Here is a 12,327-nt window from a genome sequence, read left to right on the forward strand (position 1 = left end):
GTTTAATTTTAGATAGATTAAATTTGATGTGATCATGGGATATCTTGGTAGTAATTTCTTGTAGCAAGTTGGTAATATTAAACTGGAACTTGGGTGAGATATTTGAAGCCAATGATGAAGCCTTAGGAGTCCTCGAAGTAAGCAGATGAGGTCTAGACCACTGCTGCAGAATAGACAATATATATATGTATATATATACACACACATACATATATGTATACATACATACATATGTGTATATATATGTATGTATGTGTGTGTGTATATATATATATATATATATATATATATATATATATATAGTTTGTTTGTTTGTTTGTCTTGCAGGGCAATGAGGGTTAAGTGACTTGCCCAGGGTCACATAGCTAGTAAGTGTCAAGTGTCTGAGGCCGGATTTGAACTCAGGTACTCCTGAATCCAGGGTCAGTGCTTTATCCACTGCACCACCTGACTTCCCCCTAGAATAGACAATATCTTAAGAGAAGAAGCAGATAGTTCAATTATGTAATTTTGCAGATAAGGAAACTGAGTCCTAGAGCAGTCAGGTAACTTGATCAAAGTGACACAGGTAACAAATGGCAGAGCTGGGATTATTATTACTCTGTTCTGGTAAGTCCAAGTCTAGGATTTCACCCTGTTGTCTCCAATGGTATATTTTTGAAATTTTTCATCCTTGCCAGTTCTCCAAAAAGCAATGAGGCATTAATCTTTTAGTTTTACAAATCCTGACAGAGAAGGCTGCTATGATGCATCATGAGCTGAGGGATTGCAAATCAAGGTTCCAGGGAGTGTTAAGCAATTCCTCCCTCTAAGACTGACCTGGAGAGTGATAAATACAGTTCCCCTTTTCATCACTGACAGTCCTAACCCTCCTCCTCAGATGGAAGAAACAGATCAGGACTGCAAAAGATATATTCAGAGACATGGATTTCCAGCCCTGGGAAGTGACTGGAAATGCCAATTTTGTTTTGAGAGCAGGAATGGAGAGAAAGAGTCCCAAAGTCTTTTGAAAGTCCCCATTGCAATCTAATTGCCAAAGAGTTGTGAACTGCTGTTAGCATCATTCCAATTAACAATTCAAAACCTGATTTTGCATTATTCATGGTGTTTAAATAACTTATCAACAGGAACAACAGTGATGTGAAATGGCTGCAATTAGAAAAGCTTACTTAAAGCTTGTAGACAAATATCCTTAATTAAGTAATATTGTCTGATTGGTGGTGGGGATTTGGTTGGCTAATGACTGATTGGAAGAAGGCAGAATCTGGGCAAAAAGAACAAGTCAGTTGAAGGCAGTGTTTCAGAATATCAAAACTTGTATTAAGCAGAACCCTAGGACTTCTGCCTAGGCACCAGTCCTAGCCTTTGTGTAATCAGACTAATTAATAAAATTTTGTTTTGTTTTGTTTTTTGGAGGGGCAATGAGGGTTAAGTGACTTGCCCAGGGTCACACAGCTAGTAAGTGTCGAGGGTCTGAGCTCAGATTTGAACTCAGGTCCCCCTGAATCCAGGGCTGGTGCTTTATCCACTGTGCTACCTAGCTGCCCTCATAAAAATTTATAAGAATATGACAGTCACTTTTTCATTATATGCAATGGGGTTAGCCCTTTCACTTTCAGCCTGGGTGAGAGAGGTAGTCTTAGCCATTAAAAATATTTTAATGACCCTCTTTTCTTTCTTTTGGTCTTTTATTTATTTCTTTTCCCCCAGCAATGCTGTTGTTAGTTTCTCCCTCTCTTCTACCTGCCTCAAAAGAAAAACAAAACCTCTAAACATATGTGCATAGTCAAGCAAAACAAATTCCTTTCTTTTCTCCCTATCACCCTTTCCTCCCCTCCAAAAAAAGACAAAAGAAAAACAAAACTCTCATTACAAATATGCACAGTCAAACAAAACAACTATTCTTACTGGCTGTCAGAAAATTTGCATTGTTCTGCACCTTTAGTCCATCTCTTCCCTATCGTTAGGTGGCTTATTACATAAATCTAAATTTCTGTGTCTGGCTTTCCATATTCTCTGCATTCCAGCATGCTTTTTCTAAATTTGTTTCCCAATATCCCCAAAGTTATATTATGTTCACAAAACATTTACGTTGTAAACACCCCACTGAGGCGATTCTCCCGCAGTTTTCCACATGTACCATGCTACTAATTGCCTCAGTCTCTGCTCATGTTACCACCACGCTTCACCTGGCATGCCTCTTCCTCTGTCTTTTTCCTCCCCAAATCCTATTTTGCCTTCCATACTGTCTTCTCCCTGGCCATTTTGGCTCATTCTCTGAACTCCAATAATCAAAGGATCACTGGATTTAAAGTTAGAAAGGAGCTTTAGTGATCACAGAGAACACACGTCCCTCATTTTACCTATAGAGAAACTGACATTCAGGGGGAGGAAGTGACTTGTTTAAGGTGACACAGCCAGGAATGATAAGAATTGGGACTTGAACTCAGGTTGCCTGAATCTTTTGATCAATGTTTGTTCCATCTCATCATGTTTTCTCCTCCAATCAGCAGATGGATGCCCCTAATGGTTCTGAAAGTTTTCCAGGGAAGCAGATTCTATAGCATCCCCTAAGCATTGTCAATAAAATTTTTTACCTAGCCTTTAGGCCAAAGGCTATATAGAAAGCCTATTATCTTTCCTGACCTATCTTAGGAAAATATTTCCTTAGCTCTGCCATTACCTTTATCCCTTCCTTTTCTCTATGATATCTTTACCTTGTTCATCTTCCTGGCTCAGAAATTTCAACTTGGAAGAGAGCTTCGAGGTCATCAAAGCTAATCCCTTCCCTTTACAGATAAGGAATCTGAGAGGGCAAAAAAGAAGTAAGATTCAAACAGGTTTCTAGATTCAAGGTTCAGCACATTATCCACTCTACCATATGATTTCTCCAAAGGGAAACCCATTGGGTTCAACCATTATGTCCTGGTGTTGTCAACATCTTTACTCAACAACTCTTATTCCATGTAGAAAAAGCTTTTAACCAAAGATAGGACTAGGGAAGTTCAGGGAAAATAAAAAAAAGAAGTAAATGGGTAGGTTTCCAGTAGCCTCTAGTTGAGAAGAATGATTGATGAAGGCTAGTGTTCCTTTTACCATCCATAGGAGAAGAGCCCTGCTTCCCCACTCTTAGGATGATCAAATTTGAATTGGAAAAGGCCCTTCAAGATCATTTAATCCAACTTCCTCATTTTAAAGATGAGACTCTTAAAAAAAGTGATTTACAGGTCTCATAGGAGTACCTAAAGACCGATGAACATAGTTCAGGGCTTCTGTCTTGTATTTGTTGCTATTGTATCTTGTATGTTATCACAGAAAGATGAATTTAAATCTGAAAGGAATCTTAGAAATCAAAGACCCTAAACCCTGATTCCCTCCCTTCTTCATTTTACAGATGAAGAAATGGAACCTCAGAGAAGTTACATGGCTTGCCCAAGTGTTGGAGGCAGGATTTGAATTTGTCTTCTTGACTCTAAGAGCAGAGTCCTATCCACTATGCTAAGCTACTTCTCAGTTTTGTGACTAATAACTTTCTTGCAGGAGTGATGCCGTATACTTGTTTCTATCCTGTTGTTTTCATTATGGTACTGGACACATAGTGGGGATTCAATAAATACTTGCTGGTTGAGAAAAAAGAATTGTTCTTTTCAGGTATTGGGCTTTTGGCCAGCTATCTAGCAGGGGAGGGCAAGTGTGGAGTGGTCTTCTGGGAGAGAGACAAGCTACTTAATTGGATTTGGAGATAGCTTGATGGGGCCAGCATTCTAGGCAGTGCTTCCTGGCTGCCAATTAGGAAATACCAGGCAATGTGTTTGGATGCATCACCCTCTGGGCTCATCTTCGAGTCTGGAAATAGAATCTGGAGTGTTGGGTGCCCAGCCTCCCACTAACAGAGGTCAGGGGTACCTGATGCTGTGCTCCTAATTGGGCTTCCCTGTGTCAGAGGCCAGTGAAGGAGCCTCTAACACAATACAGAAGGAGGTATATTTAGCCTTCATGACGCATTTCAAGGAAGCATGCTAGAAACAGTGACGCTCAAACATCCTGTGATTAAGACATAAGGTTTGGGTGTTGTTGATGTTCTTGCTCACTGTTAAAATGATCATCACCAAACTTTAGTTTCTAAAATGCCACTAGTCATAAATGACAATGGTCATAAAACCAGGGACAGCTTCCTGGCTGAGTTGGTCCCAAACCAAGAAGGTGTTGTGGGTAGCTGAAAAAGCTAAAGCAACTCCATTTTGTCTGTAGTTGCTCTATCTTGCATCTGCCCCTGTTTGTATAGCAATCTCTACCCTGTCTATGGCCTTCCTTACTGCTGAAATAGCAGGAACAGGCCTATCTCTTAGGGCAAGATTTTAAGTTGTTGTTTGTCCTTCATTCAGAAAAGTGATGTTATGACTTGCAGGTTAGAGTTTAGTGAGGCAGGGCTGTGCAAAGTTACTGTCCTCCAAAGCCATCTGGGCCCAGTGGCAAGATATAGATCAGGACTGGAGATGGACCCAGATGCAGTGGGAGATCTTGGTCTTTTTAAGCTAAGTTCTTTCCCAGGTGTCAGTTTTTCTGAGGCAATGCCCATTCAGTGATTAAGACTAGTTAAGAAAAATGGGGGGAGGGGGAATTATGAGAGACAGCTAAGCAAAGAAGAGCCTTTTTTGTTACTACCCCAAGCAATAGGTCCTGTCCAATCAAAGGATCTAACATTACCTATTCCCACCCTGTAAGCCTCCAGCAACAAGCCCTGTCCAATCCTGAGGTACCCCATACCCAATTCACCTTCTGCCTAAATTGAAACCTATATGAGCTTTAGTCTTTTGTTCCTTCTGGGACTCCTTTGTTGGCAAACTCAATAAGCTCAACAAATCCTCATTGGTTCCCAAATTTTGGGTTTTGGTTTTGGTTCTAGTTTCTTCTGGCACTGTCAATTTTACCCACAGTAATTGTAGCAGTGGTGGGATTCTGAGACCAATGGACCCATGGAATTTCTAGGGGTCATGACCTGGGAATGCTGTGGGCTCCTCCACTTGGGACAGCCCTTACAAATTGGTTATAAGAACCTGGTGAGTATTTGTACTTGGGTGGGTAAGGATTGACCATGCCTGATCCACAAATGGTAATCTCTCTCTCTCTCTCTCCCTTCCCCTCCCCCCCTTTCTCCCTCTCTCTCTGCATTTCTAACTTTGGCAGACAAGAGAAACACAAATATGAAGGAAGATTGAAGACAGGATAGGACCCCACTCCCTCTTGCATCTATCAGTCCAACTAGGCCCCTAGATAGCCCCTAAACTTGACATTAGATCTCCCATGTCCAGAATGTGCTTTCTGTAATATCCCTCCTCATCTTGGCCTCTTAGAATCTTGGCCTTCCTTTTGGGTGGAGCTCAGTTGCCACCTCCTCTGTGAAGCTTATTCCTCCAATTCTTGGTCCTTCTTCCTCCCCTACCCTCTAATTTTCCCTTGTATTTACTTATCAGAGTGAATGTTATATACCCTCAGAAGAAGAAAAGTTCCCCTTAGGGCAGGGATTGCTTAGTTCCTTTCCATGTCCTTAGTGACTAGCACCATACCTTGTACCTTTTTAACAGGAAAGGAAAGACAAGGAGCAGACTTGTGATTTGGGGTCAAAAAGTTAGAGCCTCAAGAGACCTTCAAGGTCAAGCCACTTTACAGATGAGGAGACTTTGGTACAGAAAGGTTGAGACCTACCTAAGTCCACCAAGAGACTAAGTGATAGAGATAATATTTGAGTATAGGTGCTCTGCCCCCAAATTTAGTGCTCTTTTCACTGTACACATTGATGTGTTTTAAGGAATTCCCTGGCATGGAGGGGTTCCACCCATTTAGCAACTCATCTATACCTTGCATTCTTAGAGAGTTGGAGTCAGTTGACTGGAGTAGTGGCCAATGGAAAATATCTTGTGTGTGTGTGTGTGTGTGTGTGTGTGTTTATTTGAGGCAATTGGGTAAGTGACTTGCCCAGGGTCACACAGCTAGTAAGTGTCTGAGGCCGGATTTGAACTTAGTTCCTCTTGACTCCAGGCCCAGTGCTCCACCACTGCACCACCTAGCTGGCCCTAATGGACAATATCTATCATATTCAGCCCTCTATCCACTGCACTGCACCACACTGCTTTCTACTCCCACCCCCCACCTCCCTTGATTGAACCTGTGAATTCACTGGCATAGGAACCACCCCCCACCCCTCACCAATGCAGACTAATAACTGCCCTCCAACTTAACAATTTTAGAGAGTTTCTTTGTAAATGGTAGATGTTTAATAAGGATTAGTTGGCTGGAATTGGACTTGGGATTCTTAGAGTGATACAGGAACTATGGGTGCTTTTTCCCCAGAAGTTTCTTCTTCCTGGAAAGGTCCATGGCCTGTAACACCTCCCCCTCCTCAAGTAGGGGCCTGGGCAGAGCCTGGAGGGGAAGCTAAACATTCTCATTTCCAATTCATTTCCCCTCATCACCAGCTCCTTTTCAGCTGCCAGGCAGAGGGGAACTGCAGCTATTACAGAATGTGCTAAGGAGTCCCTCCTCCTCCATTCACATTTGTAGAAAGTTGGATGACCTCATGGAACGTGACTCCTGCCAAAAGGAAGCTATCACATCTCTGGAGACTGAGGAGTTAATGAATGGAGAGAGCCGAGTCTGCCAGAGGCAGGCAGAGCAAAAACTGGTGCTGGTTTTTCAGTTAAGGGGAAAAAAGGGCACAAACAACCAATTAGCAAAGTCTTAATGCAATTAGAGTGGCTGGAGCCGCTCAGTGTGTCCATTTCTGAAGTTTCTGTAGGACAAATCCCTTAGCTGTCCTGTGTGCCATTTCCCCACTCCTTTGTTTAAAATGTGACAAGAGCATGATGGGAGACAAAGGTGATAAAGCTGACTACAGTGACCTTCCTGGGCTGCTTTTAATCCATCTTTTCCCATGCACTTCTAGACCTCCAGTACATGACCATTTGTTCTGCCTTGAGCTTAAGCGACAACAGGCCTCCAAAAGTGGTGGTGGAGGAATTCATTGCTAAACTGCTATCTGCCTTTCAGCCTGCCTTGTCTTGGGTGGGTGGAGGCACTGTGGGAAGCTGTGGAAGGAGACTATTGGGGTCCTAACACCACTTTATGGGGAAAGGAAGTGATGAGAAAAGACATAAGAAACAAACATTTTTTTGTTTGAGCAGGGTCAAGTGCATTGTACCCTCTGAATCTGCAGAATAGTTCCTGCTAGTGTAGAATGGTTAAACAAATTATGGTATACAAATGTAAAAGAATACTATTATGCCACATGAAATGATGACTTCAGGGAAACCCAAAACCACTTGTATGAACTGGAGCAGAGTGGAGTGAATAGAGCCAGGAGAGCAATTTATACAATAATAGCAACATTGTAAAGGCAACTTTGAGAGACTTAAGAACTCTGATCAATGAATTGAAAAAGCCTGATTGCAGAGGACCAAAGAAGAAGCATGTTAAGAGGCAGAGTGAGACATATTTTTGGTTATAGCCAACAAGGAAATTTCATTGGCTTAACTATTCATATTTGTCACAAGGATTTTTGTTTCTCTTTTAATTTTTTAATTTTTATTTTTTAAATGGAGGTAAAGGGTTGGAGGGAGAGAAAATAGATGCTTGGTAATTGAAAAATGGAAAAATTAAATTCAAAAGGGGAGAGGACAAGAAGCCCTACTGAAAGCCTGGGGTGAACAATGAGCTATGAGTTAGGAGATCTAAATTCCAGTTCTAGTTTCCCCACTGATTATCTGCATGACTTTAGCCAATTTGGTTAACATCTCTGAATTCCATTTTCCTCAATTCCTATAAAATGGGGGGAGTTATCTGCTGCCCTTATTCTCAGTGGGAAAGTTCTTTTGCTGGTCTAAGCACTGTCCAGTGGTTTCCTGAATTTGTAGACAATGCCTCCTTTAGGAAAGGCAGCATAGGAAACTATCTGCATGAAACAATTGGAGGATTGACCAAACTTTCTACACTAACCCCATCCCACTTAAAATACTTCTACTAACCTGCTGCCTTGTGATTGAAATTCTCACCATTAGCCAGGTAAGCTTCAGAAGGTCATTGTTTTGACAGATCAGATTTTTAATTTTAACAGAGAATAGGATGCTAGACAGATGGGGCATAGGACAAAGGTTTTGATACACTGGTGAAGTAAGAGAGAAGTCCCTGGAGCATGAGAGAGGACAGGTTTGGGGTGTAGGGTGACAGAAAGAGGGTGGGAGGTGTGTGGAAAAATTTGCTCTCCAGCTTCACAATTTTGTTTAGGGAACTGGAGAATTTTCTTTCAGGGATTTATTGAAGGGTGAATTGGGAGCAGAAGCAAAAAAGAGAATCAAATCCAATAGCCCATTAAAAAAAACCATGTTAAATCCTCTTGTTGCACCAACCCTTGAATGGGAATAGTGGTAGGCTGGCCTTATATTCTATTTTAGGAGTATGAAAAATATAGATCGTAGCTTTTGACACATGGAAGAAAGCAAATTCTCTACAAACAGAAAAAAAATTATCGTAGATTCTGTATCTTCATGGAGACTGGAATCTTCTACTGCTCTTGGTTTGTAGCCAGAGGTTACCATTAATCACAGGAGCAATGACCTAAGCATGGGAGCAGGAAATGGCTGTGAATCTGAGCATCCAAATCCCTGCACTCATTCTACCGTTTTTCATTTTGGCAATGGCTGAAAGCCCTAGCTGCAAGCATGCCCTTGCATGCTAGTAGGGGGATTCACCATATGATATGTTCCATCACACAACCTGGCTTAGCCACACCCCACATTGCCTCCATTTATCACAAGGGATGTTGAAAAAAGTTTGAGGCAAAATTAATTTCAATTAACTTGAAAATTAAAACATGTCATACAGCACTTGTTTGGGGGAGGCGAGAAGCAGAGGAGCCAGGAAAGGAATGTGTCATGCCAAACAGGGACAGAATAGGGGTCTATGATTTACACAGTATTGGAAATTATTATCATAATTTGAACAATAGAATTCCATACTGTTCTGTTCTTCCAATAGCCCCAGTAGCCTAGAGAGTAAGGTGGTAGTACTCTGGAAGTATATGTAATATATAACATAATAATATATATTATATATAACATTATATGTATATATGTATATAACATTATATGTATATATACATGCCCTTTGCATTTAAGCCCTCCATAGTCAGTCTCCCACCTAACTTTCTGAACATATTTCACAGTATTCTCCTTCATGACCTCTCTGTTTGTTTGTTTATTTCATCAAATCCTAACACAGTGCCTTGCATATGTCAGGTCCTTAATAAATGTTTTTTGAAATGAACTGGGTGCTTCCCCATCTCCTTTTTTTTTTTGCAGGGCAATGGGGGTTAAGTGACTTGCCCAGGGTCACACAGCTAGTAAGTGTCAAGTGTCTGAGGACAGATTTGAACTCAGGTACTCCTGAATCCAGGGCCGGTGCTTTATCCACTGCGCCACCTGCCACCTAGCCGCCCCCTCCCCATCTCCTTTTATGCAGTGTGGTACATAGAAAGAACACTGGATGGGAATCAGAACTGTCTGTGGTCCTGGCTCTACTACTGCTTGGTGTGACCTTCACCTACAAACTGGGAATCATACCTGCCCTTCTTCCTTTAGGATTAGGAGACAACATAGGCAAAATGTCAGTTTGGCTGTAAAGTCTTAAGGAAAATATTACAATTTTGTTCAGATCAATGAGTAAGGGTGTTTTCTTCCTTTCTTTTACATTTTTCTCTTTACTCCATCCATAAACCATGTTGCATGGTCATATCTTACTCCCTCTTCTCTTATTTTGGGCAGTTATAAATTGCTATGCTCATTTCACACTCTTCAGGCTTCCTTCCACCATCTGTCATTCAATGAGCCAGTGAACATTTATGAAGCACTTACTATGTGTCAGGCTCTGTGCTAAGCACCAGGGACAAAAAGAAAGGCAAGAGTCAATCCCTGACCTCAAGAAGCTCACAGTCTAATGGAGGAGACAACAAGCAAACAACTATTTACAAACAAGCATATACTGGATAAATTGGAGATAATCAATAGAGAAAAGTCAGGGAAGGATTCCCGTAGCTGAAACTTGAAAGAGGCCAGGAGGCAGAGATGAGCAGGGAGAGCATTTCAGGCATGGGAGATAATAGCCAGTGAAATGCCTGGAGTCAGGAGATAGAGTCTTTTGTGAGGAAAAGCAAGGAAGCCAGTGATAATAGATTGTAGAATATGTAGTATGAGAAAACTAGAAAGGTGGTATCTAGGGGCCAGGATATGAAGGGACAAATGGAATCCTGGAGAGACCCTGGAGGTGAGAGGGAGTCAGTGGAGTTTCTTGAGTAGGGAATGACATGGTTAGATCTGGGCTTTAGAAAAATCACTCGGACAGTCAAATAGAGAATGGACCAGAGTGAGGAGAGACTTGGATCAGGAAGACCAACCAGCAGGCCATTGCAATAGTTCAAGAATGAGGTGATGAGGGCCTATTCCTGTGGTAGCTGTGTAAGAGGAGAGAAGGGATCATACTCTAGAGATGTTACAAAGGTAAAATTGACAGGCCTTGGTTGCAGATTGGATGTGTGTGTGTGTGTGTGTGTGTGTGTGTGTGTGTGTATGTGTATGTGTGAGAGAGAGGGGGGGGAGGGAGAGGGAGAGGGAGAGGGAGAGAGAGAGAGAGAGAGAGAGAGAGAGAGAGAGAGGGAGGGAGGGAGGGAGGGAGAGAGAGAGAGAGAGAGAGAGAGAGAGAGAGGGAGGGAGAGAGAGAGAGAGAGAGAGAGGGAGGGAGGGGGAGAGAGAGAGAGAGAGAGAGAGAGAGAGAGGGAGGGAGGGAGGGAGGGGGGGGGAGAGAGAGAAATGTTGTGGGTGGGTCTTGGGGACTAAGAGGATGCTCTTATTCAATGATTTTAAATTCTTTGCTTAGGTAGCATTTATTATTACCTGTACAAGGGTCGTAATCTAGTTCCCATAACTGTCAGCTAACTTCTCCTCTCCTTACTTATGCCCTCTAATGATGAGAAATTTAATACTCAGAAAGACATTTTTAGTTATGGTAGCATAGCTACCCAAGAACACCAAGAAATAAAAAAACAATATTAGAAAAGAATGAAAAAAATGTGAGAAATAATATTATTATATAATGGTTGATTATGTGATCATATAGCCTTAGAGCTGGAAAGGACCTTAGTGGTCAATTAGTCCTCTCCTCTACCCCCTCCTTTTTTAGATGAATAAATGGAAGTCCAGAGAGTTTAAGTGTTTTCCCAAAGGTCACATAGGTAGTCAACATCAGGGGCAGGACATTTGTGTTTTTTAAAAACTATATTTCATTTATTACCAATTATGTGTACATTTTTTTACATTCATTTAAATTTTTTTTTGAGTTCCAAATTCTCTCTCCCTCCCCAACCTCCCCCTTCATTGAGAAGGCAAGCAATTTCACAGAGATTATACATGTGCAGTGATGCAAAACGTATTTCCATTTTAGTCATGTTGTGAAAGAAAACACAAACCTTTCAAAAACCTCAAGGAAAAATAAAGCTTTAATCTGCATTAAGACTCCATCAGTTCTTTCTCTGGAGATGGGTTATATTTTTCATCATGAGTCCTTCAGAATTGTCTTAGATCATTATTTTGCTGAAAATAGTTGTCATTCATAGTTAATCATCATAAAATATTGCTTTTACTGTGTACGATGTTTATCCTGGTTATCCTGGCTCACCTCCTGCATCAGTTCATGAAAGTCTTTCCAGGTTTTTCTGAAATCATCTTGTTCATCATTTTTTATAACACAATAGTATTCCATTGTAATCATATACCACAACTTGTTCAGTCATTCCCTAATTGATAGGCATCCCCTCAATTTCCCATTCTTTGCCACCACAAAAAGAGCTACTATTATTTTTTACATATAGGTCCTTTTCCTTTTTCTGAAAGTCTCTGGGATACAGCCATAGTGCTGGCATTTCTAGGTCAAAGGGTATGCACAATTTTATAGCCTTTTGGGTATAGTTCCAAATTGCTCTCCAGAATGGTTGGATCAGTTCACAATTCTACCAACAGTGTATCAGCATCTCAATTTTTCAACATCTACTCCAATACTGTGGGTCATATTAACCAATCTGATAGTTGTGAGGTGGTAGCTGAGAGCTGTTTTAATTTGAATTTCTCTAATCAATATAGTGATTTAGAACAGGACTTCTTAAAATTTTTCCACTCCTGACCCTTTTTTGCCTGAGGAATTTTTATGTGACACCCATATATAGGTATATAAAATAGGGATACATAAGCTTTTACTGTTGCCAAATTTATTGTGAGCCCCACATTT

This window comes from Dromiciops gliroides, chromosome 3 (assembly GCF_019393635.1).
Source record: "Dromiciops gliroides isolate mDroGli1 chromosome 3, mDroGli1.pri, whole genome shotgun sequence".
Lineage (NCBI taxonomy): Eukaryota > Metazoa > Chordata > Mammalia > Microbiotheria > Microbiotheriidae > Dromiciops > Dromiciops gliroides.